At 37.6% G+C, this 22,914-nt stretch overlaps 1 pseudogene; it reads right to left on the reverse strand.

Annotated features, from left to right (window-relative positions):
* Window positions 1–18,479: 18,479 nt before the first annotated feature.
* Window positions 18,480–21,091, reverse strand: LOC115071882 (annotated as a pseudogene).
* Between the last annotated feature and the right edge of the window lie 1,823 nt (window positions 21,092–22,914).

The raw sequence follows: 22,914 nt of genomic DNA on the forward strand, positions 1-22,914 counted from the left end.
GCCAGTGAGTGTCACGAGTTCATGATCTTTATCACTGGACAAACACTGTCCTCATCTAGGAAGACAAGGAAAAAGAATACAGAAAGTCAAAATAAAGGTGATCATTAGCCATACATAGTATATAATATATATTATATGTATCTTATGGAGATATACATATCAAAAATTGTCCTTGGCCATTTGTGGTAGCTATAAATCGGTCTTGTTCCTTCATATTTTAGAGTCAGATAAATGTGTGTGTGTGTGTGTGTGTGTGTGTGTGTGTGTGTGTGTATGTGTGTGTCCCGGGCCATTTGTGATAGCTGTAAATTGGTCTTGTTCCTTCATATTTTAGAGTTAGATAAATATATATGTGTGTATACATATGTATATGTGTGTGTACATATATAATTGTGTGTGTGTTTGAGAATCTTCAGATTATCATGGATATGAAAAAGACAATCCTTTGTTAAAAAGTTAGGCATTCTATGGTAACAAACAATTCAAAGGAAAGTTGTTTCTCATTTTCAGTGAAGTTGAAACACTTCTTCCAAGAAGCCGTCATTCTGACTAATGGGAAGACAATTGTAGCACATCAGTTTTGAAGTTCCTCCTTAGGGCAAAATTGTCAAGTTGCTAAAGTATGTTTTACAGACTCATCAATTCTTCCACAGTTCTAAGCCTCTTCAATTCCTTGTGCATACTGTGCACCATCTCTAGACTTAGTAGGCTGGATATCTTGAGTATTCTCAGAATCTGAATATTTTGTCACCTTTTCCCTTTCTTATAAAATGCATTTGTCCTGTATTCAGCTTCCCTGATCAAAATCAGGCTGAGTTAATCAAACAAACAAATTAGCCAGCTCACTTGGTACACTTTTTACCTAGAAAAACATTCATAATCTTATTTAAATGTTTATTTTTAAAAATTTTTTTATTTGTTTTTATTTTATGTATATGAGTGTCATGCCTGTGTGTATATAAGTGTACCCATGTCATGCAGTGCCTGAAGAGGCCAGAAGAGGGCGTCAGATCCCCTGGAACTGGAGTTTTGGACAGTTGTTAGCTGCCATGTGGATACTAGGATACAAACCTGGGTCTTCTGTAAGAACAACCAGTGCTCTAAACACTGAGTCATCTTTCCAGTACTTTAAATGCTTATTTTTACCAAAAGACATTTGCCTGGACTATGTGACATTAATATTCTCTCCATAGTCTAATATCATAACATTTTATAAGCAACACTGATCTGAAATTTTTTTAATCTTGGACTAGGCAGATTGACAATATGACCTTTTAAAATTGGGACACTTAAAATTGGATCATATGTTGGTATTGAGTATAAACATGTCACATTCACTAGTTGACCTTCAATTTAAATTTTTAATGGTAATTCTTAGAGACTATTTGTATATGCTGTGTATATTTTGTCTTCTGTAGTGAATTAATGACCACCCAAATCCTTAGTCATCTCTCCCCTAGAGAAATGAGTCTATCTACCCTCTAATGTGGGATCAGCCTGGTCATGTGAGTTTCTTTAATCAACAGAAGGTGATGAATATAGAACTTTGTCAGACTGGGCCTAGCCCAGTGGTCTTAAGAAACATAGAATCTGCTTGGACCCTCTTTGGAGCCCAAAGCCACCATGTAAAGTAAAGACATCCTCTCCCCTGCTCCAAAACTTATATAAAGAGAGACAAATTTAGAGCCACCGTCCAGCTGCTCCAGGTAGTGGTGACTGACATGAGCAAAACCATTGACGATTACATTGAAAGAACATCTCTAAATAACAGCAGCTGCAAGAATAACTGCAGTAGAAGAACCATCCACCTGAGCTCAGTCTACAGCAAGCTGTTGTTGTAACAGGCTGCTAACCTGTGGAGGGATCTGTCCCACAGCAATAGATAGCTGAAACACAGCCCTAAGAGCTGGTCTAGTCCTTTCTCTGAATAAAGCAATGAGTAATAAACTGTGTGGGAAAAAAAACTGGGGCGATAGGGGTTGAGGCAGGGTCTTATACAGCCCAGGCTGGCCTCAAAGTCATTATGCAGGTGAGGCTGACCTTGAACTCCTGATCCTCCTGCCTTAGCTTCTCATATACTGGAATTGCAAGCATGTGCCATCACACTCAACTTTAAATGTTCTATTCATATATTTACATATATTAAATTTTCTATTAATATAGTTATATGTACATGTGGTACACATCTGCAATCCCAAAATGTGGAAAGCTGAGGCAGGAGGATTGTTACTGGTTCAAAGTTAGTTCCAGGTTAGTCTGGGACACAAGGCTACCTTGTCTTAAAAACACACTTGTTTTTCATTCTTTTAAGAGTAGTCATAATATAAATCAGAAAACTAAGGTGTCCTGCTGGGATAGAAAGGCCCATTACAAGTGCCAACACAAAACTGGTATTGTCATGCTTTATCTTAATGCAGTAGAAATTGATTTATAAACATGCTATAATTACACCAAACCCTTTCTTGCAGCACTTCATTAATCGTCACGTCAAATCACCAATCAAAGCCTGAATAATGCAAAATGCCAGTGTTTCTAAAGTAAGTTATCCCCCCATACAATGTGATCTGAAATTCAAAAGGCAGCCTTATACCCTAAAGCTCTTCTCTACCAGCTTACCTCTCTATCTGTCCTGCCAATGCCATGCTTTGGGTTGAGTTAGTGTTAATCCCTACTGTGGGCCTCTTCTAAACAATGTATGAAATTCTCAAAGCTTTTTTTTTTAAGTTAAAAAAAACAGTGGCTTTTCAGATGCATAGTGAGTTGATCTGTTAGAATCAATGTTGGTGCCTGATTAAATCATTATAAGGCCAATTTCAAGTATTCTTGTTCAAAAATGGTCATTGTGATAAGGCTTACTTTCCTTATCTTGATATCATGTCACTATTCATATAATGATCACTGATGTCTCTATAATTTGTTGAGCACACATAGTCAATTGGGCTCAGTAGACAGTACTTGCCACACACTATTTCTAATATTGACACACTACTACAAAGGGTCCCTTTTCACGAGTTTCAAAACAGATCCAGTGACACAGATGATTTGCTGAAGTCCACACAGTTCCTAAGAAAAAAGTCATGCTCCAAACAGAGCTGTTGAAGCCAAGGCCACACACCCTCCATCTGTGTTTCTAATTCTCTGGCCAACCTAGTGCCTAGTGCCATACCTCTGAGAAAGCTGTAGAATTTCCCACTTGTAAGGAAAACTCCTCACAGCCACCTGCTTGGCTTCTCAGCCAGTTGCTTGTGAACCCAGGCTTCCTCTGTAAGTGCCTCTTCTCAAATCCTGGCCCTGAGCCACACCTCTTTCCTCACTGGTTACTCTAATCTAATTATGGCTCTCAGAAGCCTCACTAACTTAGAAAATAATAACAACATCCTGTGGAGTTCAAACAAAATATTTTTTAAGAACAAAGATAATTGTACTTCAAGGTGTTTTATAAGTAACAGGAAGATAATGACCTTTTAACTCATAGCATAGGTACTCCTTCTGAAATCACCTTACCACCACTAATTGTTGTTTCAAAGGAATACTAAATATCTTTTCTCCTTTTTTTAACTTTTTTATTGAATTTCATACAATATGTTTGATCATATTTAGCTCCCTCGCCTATTTTGTACCTCCTCTTACTACCCTCATCCAATTTTATAAAGGTCAATAGAATCAAATGTGTCCCCAACTGACCTTCGATATGGGTCCATCCACTAAAGCCTACTCAACCTACCAAGAGTCTCTTCCTTAAAGGAGACTGACTTTCCCTCTCCCAGCAGCCATTGGTTGCCAACACTTCCTGAGGTAGGATTGGGGTCTCTTACTTCCCCACATCTATGCTGGAATTTTGTCTGGCTCAAACATTAGGTGTGACTTGTGTGTCCTGTCACCATTGCTGTGAGTTCAAATGAGTAATTGGCCAACTGTCTGGAAAACTTTGTTTCCTGTGGTCACCCACCACCTCTTGCTCTTATAATCTTCCTGCCCTGTCTTCCACAATGATCCCTGGGCCTTGGGATAGTAAATATCTTTTAAACTGGGGAAGCGGGAGCAGCTTAAAGCAATTCTGACCCTTGAGTGATAGAACAGATGTTCCAACTCCCATTCCCTGGAGAACACTGTCCTGAACACAAGGTAAAGTAAGAACAAAGACTGAGAATACTTGGAAATCTTTCCATTTACTCATAACACTTGTTTATTTTGCCTTAGCCATGTAATTTTCTATTTTTGAATGTGGTTTACATTAATTACAATAGTACAGTATATGGTGTAAGGGAGAAATAAAGTCCTAGTGAACTTTTATGCAAAAGTTGACTACATGCTGGATAAAGACAAAGCTGAGGGAAATGTGTGTGAGTTTTCTGTCAACCAGCTATCTACCACCTAAGGAAGTGCTTCAAATGATCAAGTGATAATGTCTTAGTTTTATGCAAATTTCTATATACAGTTGTGGATAACCACCCTTTATTATAAAGTGTCCTAATAGTTAAATAATACAGCATTTCTCTATTACTGTCTTTGCTATTTGAACACTGCCTTTAAAGAGTCATTATTTGCATGAAAATACCATGTCTCAGGGATATAATGCTGAAATTGATACTGAAGACATCAGCCCTTTTTGGGTTCCTACACCTGAAATAATCACAGGTATAATACAAACTAAATGGAACACTACATAGAAATATGACCATATACAATACTTGACATACTAGCTCTCAAAGGTAATAAAGAAGAAAAAAGAAAAGACAAAATTCAGCCCATGAATCTCTTGACAAAGGCTTGGCCTTTAAAACAAATCTGAATGGATTTAATCTCCTAAGGCTGTCTTCTTGTGTATGTGTCTATGTTTGTGAACAGTGAGGGTAATGCATGTAGCTGTGTGTGTTCATGTATGTGTGGGTATGCCCATAGTGTGTGTGTGTGTGTGTGTGTGCGTGCGTGCGTGTGTGTGTATGTGTGTGCTGTTTAGGTGCAGTCTCCCTTGTTTTTCTGAAACAAGGTCTCTCATTGGACTGTAGCTCACCAAGTGAGCTAACCTGGCTGGCTAATGAGCCCTAAGAATCCACCTGTCTCTACCTCCCCAACATTGAGATTATAAGCTCATGCTTTCCAACCCAATTATTTTTTTAACATGGTTCTGGGGATTAAACTTGGGTTCTCATGCTTGCAAATCAAACACTTTACTGACTGAGCTATCTCCCCAGCCCAAAGGCTATTTTCAATGTTCTGAAAACAAAAACATAAAAATCTAGACTAGCCATGACTACAATCTGGGTCATCTCCTATGAGGAATTCCTTGATACCAAATTAAAAAGAAAAAAAAAGTACTGATTTCATGAAAACCACACAACAAAAGAACATGTACTATTTATAATCTGTGACTAGATTGCTTTTTACATATTTTACTAACTTATTTCAGTAAGAGAAGCTCCCACAGACTTAGCTGTCAAGCTCATCTATATGTTAACATCACTGCGCATTCACAGTGTAATAGCTTCATATGAATACATTTATATATAAATGCCAATATATCAAAGAAAGCTATTACTTGTCATATATTCCATAAACTTTACTGTATTTTATATCTTCTGCTGCAGATTTGTTGGGATTATATGATGAAGTCTAGCCAAAGAGCTCTGAATAGAAATGGTACTGTCACCTCTTGGCTAAAGCAGGTCAAAGCCACTAGACCTCTACTATCTTTCACTGACTATAACACTATAACCTCAGAGGCCATACATTATATACATCATATTAGATTACTCAGATTACATTGCTGCAGGAAAAAATGAAAAATAAGTGAAAATACCATTTATTATGTTCCACTCCTGAGATTTCAAACTTTCTTTTATGTGGAAGCTACAACTGCTTTTCCTACCTAAAATACCGTGAAATTCTCAGTCTACAGAATATGTTATTTCAATGCAATTTAGGTTTCAATGTGGCCTTCAACAAGTCTGTCAAGTTGCAATAGAACATGCAGTCACGGCTGGATGGCCAATCAGTAATTGAATATTGGGGTACAAGATAATTCAAGCATCAGAGTTTCCATAGGAATCTCTTACTAAACTCCTTCTATTGTCCTAGACCTGGAGAGACAAGAAAGAAGAAGATGATGCAGTTTGGACTTCATGATATTCAGAGTGCTGCTCTCAATATGTTCTAGGCTCCTACCTCTCTTATATAAGATGTTACCGAATTTGGTCTGGATTGCTTGAGGGATTAAATAATGATACCATACCTACCAGGGTTTTAAATGTGTGTAGAATGTTAAGCGCATGAACCAAGGGAATAAGAAATGCGGATGGAGGTGCTAAAGAGATGGCTCAGGGGTTAAGAGCACTGGCTGCTCTTTCAGAGGACCCCAGTTCAATTCCCAGTACCCACATAATGGCTAATAACCGTAATTCCAGTTCTACGGGAATCTGACATCCTCTTCTGACATCTGTAGGCATTGCACAACATGGGTACACTTACATGCATGCAGGCGATACACATACACACACAAAAGTAATAAAATAATTTTTAAAAAAAGAAATGAGGATGAAAATGATATGATGGGTTTCAGCTCTGATTAGAACAATAAGATCCATAATTTGGTTTATAGGTTTGGTTTGGTTTTCCCTCTTTTGCCTCCATGGCACCTGGTACCTTTGAGCAAGGAGCACATCCTGCTTCTCTTGAGATTCTTCTATTGACTTCCCCTTGTGTGCTTTTGGAAGGAAAAAAAAGAGAAAGAGAATAATTGCCTAAACAACTTCTTAATGAATCTTTACCTCTAAGACCCAGTGTAATTTTTCCTTCAGTCCTAGCTCAGGAGTGGATCAAAAGTATGAACTAATTGGTTTATATCAGGCCAACTCCCTCCTGCTAGAATCGCCCATCACCCAGAATAGCTTCTTTTAATTGCCAGTTGATTCACCCAGCTACCATAGCAAATATTTAAATTTCTTCTGAATGTCGCAAAGCAGAAAAAATAGGTTAAAGGAAACTGTATTGAGAACAATATTGACAAGTTGCTATATTAGTTGTCATAGTTTTACTTATACTGCATGAGTTTACTTATTTAACTTGTGAAAACTTATAATATATAGAATATAAATGGGACATCTGTACAAATAAGAGCACTTAATAAAGGTCAGTCAAACATTTCCTTTTTTGTCTTCCTCTGAGGAGATTCAGTTCTTCGGACTTCTTCAAGAAGCTCCATAATATCATGAGTCTTAGACTGAACATGAATACATTTCCCCATCTACATTATTTTAAAATATGTCAGAAAGAATCAATATGTGCCACAACATAGTTTATTTTGCCAAGTAATTCCTCTGAATTGTCATAAACTCTTCTAAGGTAAATTATATTTGAATAGATTGGAAAGAACATGCTGGAACTGAAAACTGAAACACCTGATGCCCAGGTTGACTTTGTGCCTTAAGTCACTTGAGGAAGTCACTCCCTCTGTGACCTACTTCCTCATCTATAAAATAAGGATCACATTTCTAGATCATCTATTTTTTCCTGAATAAGCTAATTTGTGGTACACACTATTGATTTTCCATCTAAGAATGATTTTCAAGTTTAGTTATACATGCCTCTTTCCATCATCAAGCAATCAGTGATCAGTCAATTGCATGTGAGACCCTGATAAGTACTAAGGATACAGTAAGTAAAGTGTTTTTACCCTGTCTTCTATGAGACCATAACTGAATGGGAGAAAGAGTCATGTAACAAATTACTATAATAGGGATTAAGAGAACGGACAGGGCACTTTTTGTATCTCTAACTGTATCTCCTCTAATCTTGCTGTTGTATAAAGCAAATGTGAAATGTATTTTTCTTCTAAAATTTTAGCCAAACTTAGGGAAACAAACATAAAGTCACTAGTTATGATTTGAGACACATGTATGTGAAACACATCTAGGAAAGCAGTATGATTAAGATTTTGGACTATTATTTGAGGCATCACAGCATAGTGGTGTTACAAATAAGGATTCTGAAGGCAGTCCCTCTGAGTTTGGATGACACCTCCCTTTCATGGGTTTAGTGACCTTGGAAACATTTACCCAATGACCCTAGGCTTCAGCTACTTCCTTTTCCCACTTATAGTAACTAAAAATGTAAATCTCAATGACTTACAGTGATCAACAAATGTAAATGAGATTTTTTAAATAAATAAAAGCATCTCATCACTATAAAGAAAATGTTAAGTAAAAGCCACATTGAAGATGAACATAAAATTGGTGGCCTCGAAGATGAATGTTTTATTTTCTGCAGAATACCTCTAAGCACCTACTTTAATGTATATTTTGTCTTCCTTCATTATTCCTTAAAAACTAACGTTTCTGTCAACATAACCATCTACAGAAATATTCCCCTCATTGATTCAGTTACCAAAATGAAATACTTCATCTCTCTTTTTATATAAGAGGGACCCACAGAATTCTAGTGGAATATGGATGTGGCCTTAAGATACAGCATCACTGAAGCCCTCCAAGGGGCATACACTCCCACCTCTCAAAAAAACACTATTCTTTTAAAGGGGACTAGTTGGGGAGAAGAAAGAGATCAAAGGGAATGGGAGGTGAACCAGAGGGGTAAGTATGATTAAAATACATTATATAAGTGTAGAAAAATGTCACCATGAAATCTATATATATGCTAATAAAAACACTTTTAAAAATTATTTTTAATATTGTACTTATTTTTATGTGTGTGAGTGTTATGCCTGCATGTGTTTAGGGCACCCATGTCATACAATGTCCACAGGAGTCAGGAGAGGGCATCAGATCCCCTGGAACTGATCCCCTGGAACAGTTGTTAGTTGCCTTTGGGTGCTGAGATTCAAACCCCAGTCCTCTGCAAGAACAGTCAATGCTATTAACCACTAAGCCATCTCTCCAGCCCCAGAAACTCTATTTTTTTAAAGTCTGTAGATGCCCTGGAACTTTACCATCTCCTTTGCTTAAACAGGCTTCAAGTTTTTCTTGGGGATATTCTTGCACCTAAGAGATCCCAAAAATTCCACCAGAAAACTCCTAGAACTGATTGACACTTTCAGTAAAGTGGCAGCTTATAAAATCAATCTACAAAAATCAATACCCTTTCTATATCCCAATAACAAGCAATCAAAAAAAGAGTACAGGGAAACCTTCCCATTCACAATAGCTTCAGAAAAAAAAAATATCTCAGAACACAGTTGACCAAAGACATAAAAGATCTCTATAATGAAAACTTTTAATCTTTAAAGAAAGAGATTGAGGAAGACACCAGAAGATGAAAGGACCTCCCATGCTCATGGTTTAGAAGAATTAATATTGTGAAAATTGCCATCCTACCAAAAGCCATTTATAGATTCAATGCAATCCCAATCAAAATCCCCATGACATTCTTCACAGAATTGGAAAAAACCATCCTAAGAATCATACAGAATCACAAAAGATTGCTGTTAGTCAAAGCAACCCTGAGCACGAAGAGCAACAGTGGGGGAATACTATACCAGATCTCAAACTATACTACATATACTATAAAAAACAGCATGGTACCGGCATAAAAATAGATACATAGATCAATGGAACATAACTGAAGACCTAGACATGAGTACATGCAATTTCAGCCACCTGATATTTAACAAAGGTGTCAAGATCACACAATAAAGGAAAGACAGCATCAACAACAAATGGTGCTGGCAAAACTGGATCTTCACCTGTAGAAGAATGAAACTAGTTCCTTACCTTTCACCTTGCACAAAAGTCAACTCCAAATATATCAAAGACCTCAATGTGAAACTCAAAACTCTGAAATTGTTACAAGAAATCACTGGCAGTAACCTACAAGATATAGGTGTAGGAAATACGTTCTAAATAAGACACCAGTTGCTCAGGAATTAAGATCAACAATCAACAAGTGAGACCTCATTAAACCAAAAAGCTTCAAGCTTCTGCGCAGCAAAAGAAACAATCAAAAAAGTGAAAACAAAAGCCACAGAGTTGGGAAAAAAACTTCACCAGTGACACATCTGACAGAGGTTTCACATCCACAACACATAAAGTACTCAAAATGCAAAGAACTAAGAAAACAAAAATACCCAATTAAAAGATGGGCTAAAAATTTAAAAAGAGGGCTCAAAAAAAAAAGAAAAGAAAAGAAAAGAAATAAAGATAGCTAAGAAACATTTTATAAGTGTTCAACATGACTAGTTATTGGGGAAATGCAAATTAAAACCACCTTAAGATTTCATCTTACCTCAGACTGGCCAAGATCAGGAGAACAAATGATACTAAATGCTGGCAAGGCTGTGAAGAAAAGAAAACACTCATTTGCTGCTGGTGGAACTGTAAATTTGTGCAACCCCTATGGAAAACAGTGTGGAGAACTCTTAAAAAACTAAAAATGAACTTGCCAAATGACCCAGTTATACCACCCCTTGGCATATACTCATCCTATTGCAGAGACACTTGTGCAACCATGCTTGTTGCTGCTCTTTTCACAATAGTTAGGAGATGGAAGAAACCTAAGTGTCTGTCAACTGACGAGTGGTTAATGAAAATGTGGTACATTTACACAATGGAATTCTACTCAGCAGTAAAGAAAGATGAAATCATGAAAATTTAAGGTAAATGCATGGATCTAGAAACTGTTATACTAAGTGAAGTAACACAGACCCAGAAAAACAAAAGACATATGTTCTCCCTCGTTTGTGTATCAAATCCTTATAAGTGAGTACATATCCTGATGTAACTGTAAGAACCAGGAAAATAGAAGGGAACCAAGGAGGTAAAGGGAAAGAAAGAACCCCAGAGAGAATTATAGTAGGAGACAGATGTTAATAAGGGAGAAATGTGTAAAAATTGAGTAGTTAAATGGGAGGGGGAGAAGGAGGGCTATACAAGGTATTATAGGAATAAGGGGGAAGAAGGAGCTCAAAGAGGTAGGACCATAGCAGACAAAAATTGTCAAGGGAGAAATGGGAAAAATAGGGATATTTTAAATGGGGAGGGTGGAGAGGGAGGAAAAGATGGATAGAAAGAGGAGAGATAAATAATGCCTAGCTAGTATAAAAAAATCAGAGGGAATCATATAGTCCAAAAACGTACTGAAAATTTACACATACAATATCTCTACATGAGTCCTTCAGTATAGCTAAAGGCTACATAACAAGAAACAGTGCCAGCAAGGAGAAACCTTCCTTTGAGTTGTTGGCCAGGGTAGCTCAAGAGACTCCCAAAATTACACAGGCTATTGCCACAGTCTTTGATTGCCTCCCAGAACTTGATGGTAAGACCCTACTGCTGAGACAGGACATATTTTGGACACAGGATTTGGAGCAATGGAGCTGGAACTGACCTGGAAGCCACCTCCCCTGAAGGCTAGCTCTCATAGCTTTGGAGAGCACTATGCAAGCTGCTAAGGGAGAACATTAATCCATGGTCCAACCCCAGCTTCAAGGCCTAAAAACCACATCAATGACCAGCATAGAAAACAACATTGATACAGTAGTTGCACTTTTATCTTGGGAGTAATCAACAACAACCTAATAGGACTTAAAGCCCACTCGATGGGAAACTCATGTGCAGTGCTGTAAATCTAGCCAAAAGACATAGCTGGAGAGGTCCTAGATCTTAGAGAAAACTCCAAAGTTGTCACATCCCTAGACAAATGTAATTTCTTACTATGTGAAAAATATGGATCCTTAAGTTTATAGATATGTATCCCAGTAACCACCGATCAAAGAAGCTTGTTTTTCAAGAGACAGAGATAATTACAGAGTTCCATAACTGGTTACACACAGAGATTGTCTGTGAATTTCCCAAACCTAAGTGTCACATCTATAATGCCATCTCTACACAGAACATAGAACAAGGGATGAAAAGAACACTAATGTGTCTTTCAAGTCTCATGAATGGATCTCCCTCATGCAAAAGAGGGCCAGGAACACAAAAGGTCATAAATGGCCAAAACGCAGAATAATAGTCTGCAGAGTGTGGGTCCTTGGACAGGACTCCTATATTAAAATCCACCCACCCAGGGCTCAGGGACCATTGTGGAAGTAGGGGCAGAAAGATTGTAAGAGTCAAGGAGGAAGTGCATGACCATACAGAAATAGTCCTAAAGGCTCCTGGGACTCTTCTCATGTAAACCTAAGCAATGGTGTCAGCAAGCACAAGACCTATGAAAACTTAAGCAGACCAAAACCCAGAAAAGAACTGTGGAAATGAACAGCAGGCCCCAATCTTATTTGAAGAATTATTGGCAGCTAATTACTGCTGGGTGAGGAAGAGCTGATCTTCTTAAAGGGAGAGACTCTAGATCAGCTGACTAGCTCCCAGTGGATGAACCTGCACTGATGAACATCTGGGTATACTGACTTTACATGATAGGCCTTAACACAAATGACAGAATGTATGAATTCCAGTAGGGGAGCTATGGGAGAGTGCCAAAGGGGAAGGGGAGGTATATAGATGATTTTATCTATGAAATACACAAAAGTTCAATTAAAAACTTTTTTAAAAAAGAATGTGTTTTGTCTTACATGGTGACCTGCTGGTTCAAACATCTGTATCCACAAACCCTTAACAGTGCACTTTGACAAGCTTCTGCTGACACAGCCAGAGCTGTACACTCCAACCAACCTTCCTTGGCACTGAGACTAACTGTTTCTTGTTTATATAGCCTTTGGCTATACTGAAGGACTCATGTAGAGATATTGTATGTGTATGTGAGACTAACAAGTAACCTGTTTTCTACATTTCAACAACTACATCAGGGCTGTCTTGATGTGGAAAAGTTTGCAAGTTGATATATCATTGTGCTTAAAGTGAATGAAGTAAAATCTTAAACATGTGTGCACAATAGAATTACCCAGAGGAATATTAGGTAAAATAAAATTAGTTTTATAGAAAAAAAATCTCTCAAACTTGAAAGGGCTTCTTGAAACGGGGACTACTCATATACTGCTTACTGGCCTGTATACTGCAATCCTTTAGGAAGGAAATTATTTACCTATCTCAAGAATTTGAAAATATTCATACTCTTGGACACATTATCTAGGAAAGAACCTTATGAATAGAAAAATCTCTACATAGCAAGGTGATTATCCAAGATTATTTATGCTAATAAAAATACAGCATAATCCAAAAATTCAAGTATAAGATGATGCCTTGTCAAAATAATTTCATATCTATTAACTAATTTGTTAAGTAGAACTTAAGAAAAGTACACAAAACATTGCAAAACTATCTGTAATATTAAAATATTAAACAAAAATATAAATTAAGTAAACATGTTTTAGATTAAAACATGCATTTTAAGTTTATAGAAAAAAGATTGGCAGGAATTATGTAAATAATTCAGAATGATTGCCTTTTGCTGAAATGCATTAATCAACATTTATACCACTTTACTTTTTAATATTTTTCATGTTTTCTCTAATGGGATTCAACAGAAAAATTCCATACACAGTGTACAAGCTCTTAGATTGGGCCTGTGTAGGTATATTGTTAGTCATACATGCAGATGCAGTCAGACAGATCAAAGACTAATGAAAGTCAAAAAATCCAAAAGATTGTTGGCAAACTGAAAGGTTAATAGACCCACAGTGACATAAGAAAGGACAGTTCAATTCTCAGAACTTACAGGTAATAAGATAAATACATATAGAATGCTAGTGCAAATGTACATGACTATCAAAATAATCAGCATGAAAGAGGACTTCAGGAGGGGCTTCTGCTAATAAAATAATTTAATTAAATCAGTAATTCATTTAATTCAATAAATCTTTAATAGCCACCCTCTGTATGCCAGGTACTTGTGCCTGGGACACCAAGAAAAATATGATAAGGTTTGTCTTCAGGATGCTTGCAAGAATATGTGCTGTATCATGCTGTGGCCTTATAATGCATGTCCCCTAAATTGCCTAAAGATAAGAAATTCTAAAATATTCCATTTGGGGGCTGGAGAGATGGCTCAGCAGTTAAGAGCACTGGCTGCTCTTGCAGGAGACCAGGGTTTGCATCCCAGCACCCACATGGTGGTGAACAACCATCCATAACTCCAGTTCCAGGGAAATCCAAACCCCACTTCTGATCTCTGCAGGTATTGCACTACATGCATGCCAATATACTCATACACACAAAAGGAATAATAAATAAAATATTAAAAATATTCCATTTGTACTAGTGTAAATGTATCAAGATTAAATTCCAAAGAATTAGCTGATGACAAAGTTGAAAATTTGGAGTTAGAAAGTCAGGTTACAATTTTTAAAACCCAATAATTCATGTTGATAAGCCACAGCTGCTAAAACCAAAATAGGTTAGAGGAAGAGGTCTGCTTACCAGAAGTGAGTCAGTTGGCCATGACCATTGTTGAGTGCCTGCTGTGGTCAGAAGCAGTGTAAAATTCATTATGAAATGGTGAACAACAACAACAAAAAAAAAACCAGAACATTCAGTCTCTTCCATAGAGATTTAGACACTAATTTGGGAAGCAAAATCCACAAAAGATAGTTATAGCAGGCTTTTATCAGTTGCACTTATCCAATAAATCCAAATGATAAAATAATCCCCAGAAGTAAAGCAGACACAGCACAGCACAGGAGCAGAGTGTGCAGGGTGCATCCCAAAGGCTTCCTGGAAAGGAGTACTGGAAGCTTCATTCTGAAGACTAGAACAGTGGCAGGGGAGGAGGGTGTGCTCAGGGGATGTGAAACAAAATAAAGAAAGGCAAGTTGAGTTGGGTTCACACTAGCCCAACCCTAAAGGCCCTTAGGAGTGTGTGTGTGTGTGTGTGTGTGTGTGTGTGTGTGTGTGTGTATGTATGTATGTCTGTGTGTTTTCCTTTTAATGTGTGTATGAGTGTTTTGCCCACATGTATATAAGTGCACTATGTCCATGCAATGCCCACAGAGGCCAGAAGAGGGTGTTGGATCCCTGGAACTAGAGTTATAAACACTTTATAAACATACTATGTGGGTGCTGTGAACAAAACCCTGGTCTTCTAGAAGAGCAGGAAGTATTCTTAACTGCTGAGCCATCTCTCCAGGCCCATCCCCTGAAAGCTTTTTAAATACACACAAAACCAGAAATTCTGAATCAATTAGTCTTAGGGCCCAGGCACTAATATTTTGGGGAACTTATTCCCCAATAGTTTTGGTGTTCTGCCAGCATGAAAACTCCTGGCTAACAAACCGATAAACTGAATAAGAGGAGATGATGTACTTGAAATGGGAAACAAGGTTATTTGAGACTTAGTTAAGAGATACCTTAAATGTTATCATTAATTTGGCTCATTAGCCTAAACTGGAAGCAAGGATCATACTTTTATTCATTTCTACATAATTTTAAATTAATATTTCATGAATAAATGAGTAAATCCAAAATGTAAAATTCTTAACTTCCTTGGACCCTTCAGCCAAGGTCCAATATAGATAAGATATTTAAAGGTTATTTCAGCAAGTAAACATAATTGTCCTAAAAAGGGAACCCAAGTCCAAGATCACTCGGTGTTGATGGCTAGCAAAGCTTGGAATCTGGATTAGCTAAAGTTTGATGTTGTGGGTTGTACTGGTAGATGCCTAACTGTATATGAACAAACACCATACCAACCAACACAGGCTCAAATTTCTGAACAGAATTCCAGCTTTGGATGCTTTGTGATGGCTCAGAAATGGCATGTGATTTAATTAAGATGTTTACCTAACTACAAGATTAGAGTTCTTAAGAGTAATCAGACAGGTGAGCCAACATCTGATGTTTCTGGAAAGTAATTTGACTCTTCTCATGTAGGATTTTATTAGACACGCAGTAGCAAAGAAAACACCCCTACTGTGCTTCATTCTAAAATAAAAATACAATTGCTTTATAAAACAGGGAAATTTCTCATGTCCATTATCCCTATTTTTACATTTGAGGTAACCTTTTCCTTTAATCTTTTTGGAGATTGCTTGAAAATCTCTACATGATACTGTGTGTCACCTGGAATATTTATAACTGAAATAAGAAACTAATTAAATGAAGAGGACTTCTCATATTTGTGTGTTTGAGATTATGATGGGTCTTAAAAGGCTGTTCTAGATGACGCTGTACTGGAAGCCACAAAAGAACCAGATACCAAATAGTAAATGTGTTTTAAAAGTAAAACAAGATGAATAGCCTTTTTTTCATATGTGTATTTTAAAGAAAAAAGCATGAGAGTAGAAGGGGATGATTGGGATAGAGGAAGAGGGCCAGCAAGACAAGGAACAAAAGTGCTGGTGAGATAGCTAGCTTAGTGGGTAAAGGTGCTTGTCACGAGTCTGATGACCTGAATTCAATCCCCAGGACCCACATGACTGGTGAGATGACTAAGTGGGTAAAGAGGTTAATCTTCAGGACCCACATAGTGGAAGGAGAGAACCAGTTCCCAAATGTTATCCTCTGACCTCTACACAGGCACCCAGGCACACACACAAATAAAGTAAATGCAATTAATTTTTTATTTTAGAAAAAGAGAAGGAACAAGAGAGTATGGGGGAATGGGTATGATCAGAGCACATGATATAAATGTATGAAAATGTCATAGTGAAATTTATTAATTTATAAAATGTATGTGTATTAATAAAATGTAATGTAAGTTTACAATGCATTTAATGTAATATACTCTACCCAAGTACTAGTAGAAACCTTCAACTAAAAAAGAAATATTTATCCGTCCCAAGGAGGAAATAGGGAACATTCTGTCAGCATTCAGAAATACTGACATAAAAAAGATAAGCACATTAATTGTCTTGTGATTTTTGAGAAACCAGAAACTGGATCTTTTGAGAAGCTTTGTGTTTGGGTATAACCAAGGCCAATTTACTTAACAATTTGCAATATATTACCAACTGGAAACATAGCTGGGTTCTTCTATCCTTAAAACATGTCACCTTTGTCATTTCAAACACACGAGTCACAACCTAGACACACTTCCCATTTTATCTTTTTTTGTATTAGTGATCTTATTACTTTAAAGCCTTAAATTTACTGTTAGAATTTTCTATGCAAGCTCAACAACTACTCTCTCTCTCTTTCTCTGTCTCTCTTTGTCTCTCTCTGTCTCTCTGAAATGTTTATTCATTTATTATTTGAGGTGTGCACATGTTTTTAAAATATCAAGTTTTTCATGTCCTTTGTGGCCTCCTCCTCCTCCTCCAGATCCATGTGTGACTGTATCACAAACACCATCATTTGTTTGGGGCATCTAAACTTCAAAGTTCTATTGAGAGCATTGCATCTGGCTTGGACTGTGCAGTGGTGATATTAAAGAAAGCTCCCATTCTAGTCTCAGGGTTCGTCTGAAAAAAGTTGGAAAAAAAAGAAGCAGGAAGAAGAGGAAAAAAGAGGAAGAGAAAGAGAGAGAGAGAGAGGAGGGAGGAAGGGAGGGAAGGAGGGAAGGAAAACCCAGTAGCATCACCCACAAGTTTCCTTTAGCTACCTAAAAGAGTATTTGGAGATTTGGAAGGTCTTTCAGACTTATTGATGAAAAATGAGCTCGGCATACAGCTCAGTAGTAGAGTGCTTGTCTTCTATGAAACTGAGTTTGTAGAGACTGAGTTTACACCCCAGTGCCATAAGATGAAAGACAGAAACCTCTGCATAGGCAGATCACACAGGCTTTGGCAGGACTGCCTAGAGAAAACAGAGGTCTTCCCTTGTGGTTGGCATCATTTATGTCATTTCAGTTCTGTTATTCTCTATGTTCATTCCCCTAGTCTCTCAGCACAATGCTCTGTGTGTCTCATTCTGATTTCAAAATGAAAGATAAAAAGGGAAGCGAACAATGATAAAAATAGTTCAACAACTATGTAAGCAAAGGCAGAAAAACCATGAAACAAGTTGCTACAATAAACCACCAAACCCCAACGGCATAAAAACACTATCAAGAAAGGCAAAGCCCTCTGTCAAAATTGGGCTCATTAGAGGAAAAGTATGTTTGGAAGAAAAGCAAATGAATAGGCTCCTTTAGAAAGGTGCTGGTAGCATGCTTCTAATGGCCTAGAAAGGGCTGGGAAAAGCCCATACTATGCCCAGCATGCTGCCCAGATTTTTCTTTTCTCAATTACTTGAGCATGTTGGATATTCTTACTTTCTCCTTTTGTTTCTTTGAATTGCTACTTTGAACTCTTTTTAGTCATCTTTGTCCCTTCAACACAATGCTCTTTACGATAAATGTTCATTGAATTAAAAATCCTATTTGGAGGCTGAGCTATTAAATATAGGTCTTTAAATAATCTGCTTATGTTAACACAGGCTTGTCAGAATGCCTGCTTTATAGGAGACTCAAACAGCAAATTTATATTTAAGGTGTGTATTTAAAAGTAAATTTATATTTAAGGTGTGTATTTAAAATGTAATGTTTTGCTCATGGTAGTCAAATAACAGATGTCAATCACACAAATAGAAACCCTCAAATTTGTTTTTGGGGTGACTTTTAGCTGTCACAGCCTTTCTTTTATATTCTTTTTATCTTATTTAAGTGCAATGATTTAAGGCTATACGGGGGGTTTTGTTAAAAGCAGCCACATCCATGAACTGTATTTAGTCCTCAGAACTGCATTTAATAATATGCTCCTCCAGCATATCTGTTCCAACTTTGTCATCTTCAGCTGCACACTGTATTTGAAGCTTTTTGATTCCATATCCCACCACAACCACCTTAAAAACTTCCCACACCAAATCATCTACTTGAATGCTTCTGACACACTTCTCTAATTGTGTTATCTCTCTCATCATTCCATCTTATAACATGGAACACTTGCCACAACTGCAGGTTGTTGTGGCTTTCTTGGATTCACACTGTGCGAGACATTCTTCTTGGATCCCAAGAGATCAATGTCAGCATCTGTAGCTCCACTTCCTGTGGTGTCTTCCACATTGGCAGGGCCATACTTTTACAGTTTTCCTCATTCCTGGCAGGCAAACTTTTCCTTTTTCATAGGACTCGATGTGATTATACCAATGGAGGACTTGGCATAAGTCAACAGGCAGCAGGCCACGGTCTGCTTCAAATACTTCCACATCTGCTTGGGATGGCACATATCCCTCCATATAGCTCTTGTCTGCCAGGTAATCATTGAGCATTCGGGTTAGGGGCAGAGGCTCTTCAAGTCTCTGAAACCAATAGTATTAGTGTATCCAGGATCTGGGCAGCATCAGAGGGAAAAAGCACAAGAAGCCTATACAAGAAGTCTCCACATAACACCAAGGAACCAAAAAGGCAGATTATTTTTTAAGGCTTATTTTTTAAGCAGAGTTGGGTTGGAGTTTATATTTTAATATAAATATTTTTAGTAATTCTTTGAGAATTTTATATAATGTGTTTTGATAATATTCATCCTCAACTCCTCCCATATCTACCCCTCACATTCTCCCCTCCATTTTTTTAAATAACCCACTAAGTCTAATTTGTGCTGCCCACATACTCATGAGTGTGGAGCCATCCACTAGAGTGTTGTCAACCAACCAAGGGCCACACTCTTAAATAAAACTGTGTCTCCCTGCCCCTAGAGCCCATTGACTGCCCATACTACCACTGGGGTGGGAGTTTTTGAGGTCCTCTCAGACAAAAAAATTTGAAAAAGAAAATGAAGGTTGTAGAAAGAATCTTATTGTAGACCTTAAAGTTTGCTTTATAAGTAGAACATCCATACCAATTCCTATTCACATAAGCAAGACAACTCAAAGGTAATTTTTCTTTTTTGTCTTTTTGAGACAGGGTCTCCCTGTAGCCCCAACTAGCCTGGAACTCACTATGTAGACCAGGCTGGCCTTGAACTCACAGAGATCTGCCTGCCTCTGCCTCCCAAGTGCTGGGATTAAAGGTGTGTGTCACCACGCCTGGCCTTCAAAGGTAATTTTTAAAAATTCAAAAGTTGGTTCAAGCACATAAACATTCATAAATGACAGACTGCCTCTGTGCCACCCCCCCACCACCACCAGTTATCCAGGGGAAATGAGAGATCATGGCAGCAGCAGAGCGGAACTCACAGGACATTCTTGCAATTCTGAAACACAGGAGTGGACATCAGAGTACATGGTGAATTCCTCCTACAAATGAACATCTGCTTTTCCTGGAAACTCAGTTTCCAACAGTCCTATCCCATCTACAGTCACATCAATGTCTTTTTCACTCAGTAGCTCCTCTCCTCAGGCTTCCAGAAGGTCATGTGGACCCCTGGTGCTTGCTTTGTAGCTATCTATGTCCTTTGTAGCCAATCATCTTGAAAAGACTGACCTGTTAGATGGATTTTTAGTTTTCCTCCATGGAAGAGGGGAGATAAATATTTAGAAAGCAATGTGTGTTTGCATCTCAGCAAATTCCTATACATGGAGATATATTTTTCCGTTTTAAAGTTTATTTGTTTTTACTTTATGTATTTGAATATTTGCCTGCATGTATTTATGTGTAGCATGTGCCTGGTGCCCATAGAGGCCTGGAACTGGAGTTACAGATGGTTGTGCACTGCCATGTGGGTGCTGGGAACAGAACTCAGATTCTTTGCTAGTATAGCAAGTGTTCTTAACTGTTGAGCCACCTCTCCAGCCCAAGAGATAAATTTTTCAAACAGAAATGTAACAACATACTATGAATTGCACTTATTATAAATGAGACTACTTCTGTCAGGAACACAATTAAAATCAGTTGGAAACTATAAATAAATAACAACAGCAACTGGCAACCAAGGCTGGTGGCATACACCTGTAATCCTAACACTCAGGAGCTTAGGCAAGAGGATTATGATTTAGAGGCCAGATTGGACTTCATAGGGAGACTATATCAAAATTCAATAAAGCAAAGAAAGAAGTGTCGGGGTAGGGGGACAGGACACTGTTTGAAGCTTTGCACACACATTAGTTCCATCTGATACCATAAATGCACAAGAAATCTGCATTATTGTTAACTCTATTTACAGGCAGAGACATTGAGGTCCAAAGGAATAAAGCAACTTACTGAACTGTCATCACATCATTGTTTTCAAGGCCTGACTTCATAGCCACTAGCCTGCGTGCAAGTAACCTGGAGCCATCTGTCCATACTCACCTTGATAAGGTAGCAATGAGGAAAATGGCAAAATAGGAGTCATTCAGTCCATGTCACTGAAAGCTCATTAGAGCTGAGAAATGCCTACAGCACATGCTATAAATTTTTTCCTTCATGTTTTAGGCACTGTAAGATTTTGTAAAGCTGCTGCCTACAAGGTTCATTCATCACCAACTGTCAAATATACCCCCAATTTCTGATAATTCCTTTCTTTCATTTCATACCCAACCATCTTGGATCTTAAATTCCCTCCAAATAATAAATTTTAGTCATGTACTCGACTTCTTTCTCAATGATCATTATTTTAATTATTGATTTTAATTAATTAATATTTAAAATATTTAAAGCTATTTTAATTGTTTACAAATATTTCCAATTCTTGGAGGCTGGTGAGATGATTCAGACAGTAAAGTGCCTACCGCACAGGACTGATCAGCTGAGTTGAATCCCCAGAACCCATGTTAAGGTGAAAGGAGAGAACCAACTCCACAGTCCTGTCCTCTGACTTCTATAAGCATGCTTCGGCTTGTAGTCATCCATGCATACACCATATATACACGCAGTTATAGTTAATAAATGTTATTTAAATATTTCCAATTTTTTTCATTCACATCTCATAAGAGAGATATAACAAGAACCCAAACACAGGGCTAGAGAGATGGCTCAGCAGTCAAGAGACCTGGCTATTCTCACAGAGAACCTGGGTTCAGTTCCAAGCATCCATTGGAGACTAGCAACCACCCTTAACTCCGATGCCCTCTTCTGGCCTCCTTGGACAATATATACATGAGGTGCACTTATGTACATGCAGGAAAAACACTCATATACATAAAATATAAATTAATCAATCATAAAAAAATTAAGAACCCAATACAAAGCATCTTTTGGATATGTGAACAGAGATAAGATCAAGGACCAGGAAACTCCACAATGACGACAGAAAATGCTTCTATCGTTTTTGGGGATAAGTCAATAAAGTGCTTATCTTACGATCGTGAGACCCTGAGTTCAATACCTACAACCCATGTAAAAAAGCCAGGCATGGTGATACAAACTTATAATCCCAGTGTTAGGGAAGCAGAGACAGGTGACTCCCTAGGGTTCGCTGCCCAGCCAACTTGGCCACTTCTAGAATTCTAGACCAGAAAGAAACAGTGTTTCAAAGCTAAAGGTAGATGGCACCTGAGCGATAAGACCCGAGGTTGCTCTTTGGTCTCCATACATGTTCTCACATGCACATAGGTACATCCTCACATACGCAAACACACATACAGTTCTCCTCTGTCACTTTGTAAAATCTCTTCACTGCTGGCTTTAGAAAACTTCCAATCTGCTTTCTAGCACTGTGGTTTTTCATTTGTTAGAATTTCTTATCATTGAAATTACACAATACCGAAATTTTACCTATCTTCTTTCTTGAGATTTATCCATGACATGTGCATCTGTATATTATTATTTTGGTGCTGAATAATATCTCATTATTTGGCACACCACAATTTGTATATTCACAGCTAATGGTAATTTGGGTTGTTTCCAATTTGGGATGATTTTGAACATTTCCCCATAAACCTTTTTTTTAACATGTTTCACTGCTGTTGATTGAGTACCAAAAATGGGATTGCTAGAGTCCATTGTTAAATGTGTTGTTTAACCATTTAAGAAAGTGAAAAGCTATTTTCCAAAGAGGCTATATAATTTTGCATTGCCACCTGCAATACATAAAAGTTCCAATTGTTCTATAGCCTTTAAAAAAGTACTTTTATCAGCTAATTGTAGTAGTTATGTAATAAGAACACAAGGTGACTTTAATTTACTTGTTTATGATTTATCATGAGTACAAGATATCATTGATATTTAATATGCTAC

The sequence above is a fragment of the Nannospalax galili genome, unplaced genomic scaffold (genome assembly GCF_000622305.1).
Source record: "Nannospalax galili isolate Female #2095 unplaced genomic scaffold, S.galili_v1.0 scaffold139, whole genome shotgun sequence".
In the NCBI taxonomy this organism is placed as follows: Eukaryota; Metazoa; Chordata; class Mammalia; order Rodentia; family Spalacidae; genus Nannospalax; species Nannospalax galili.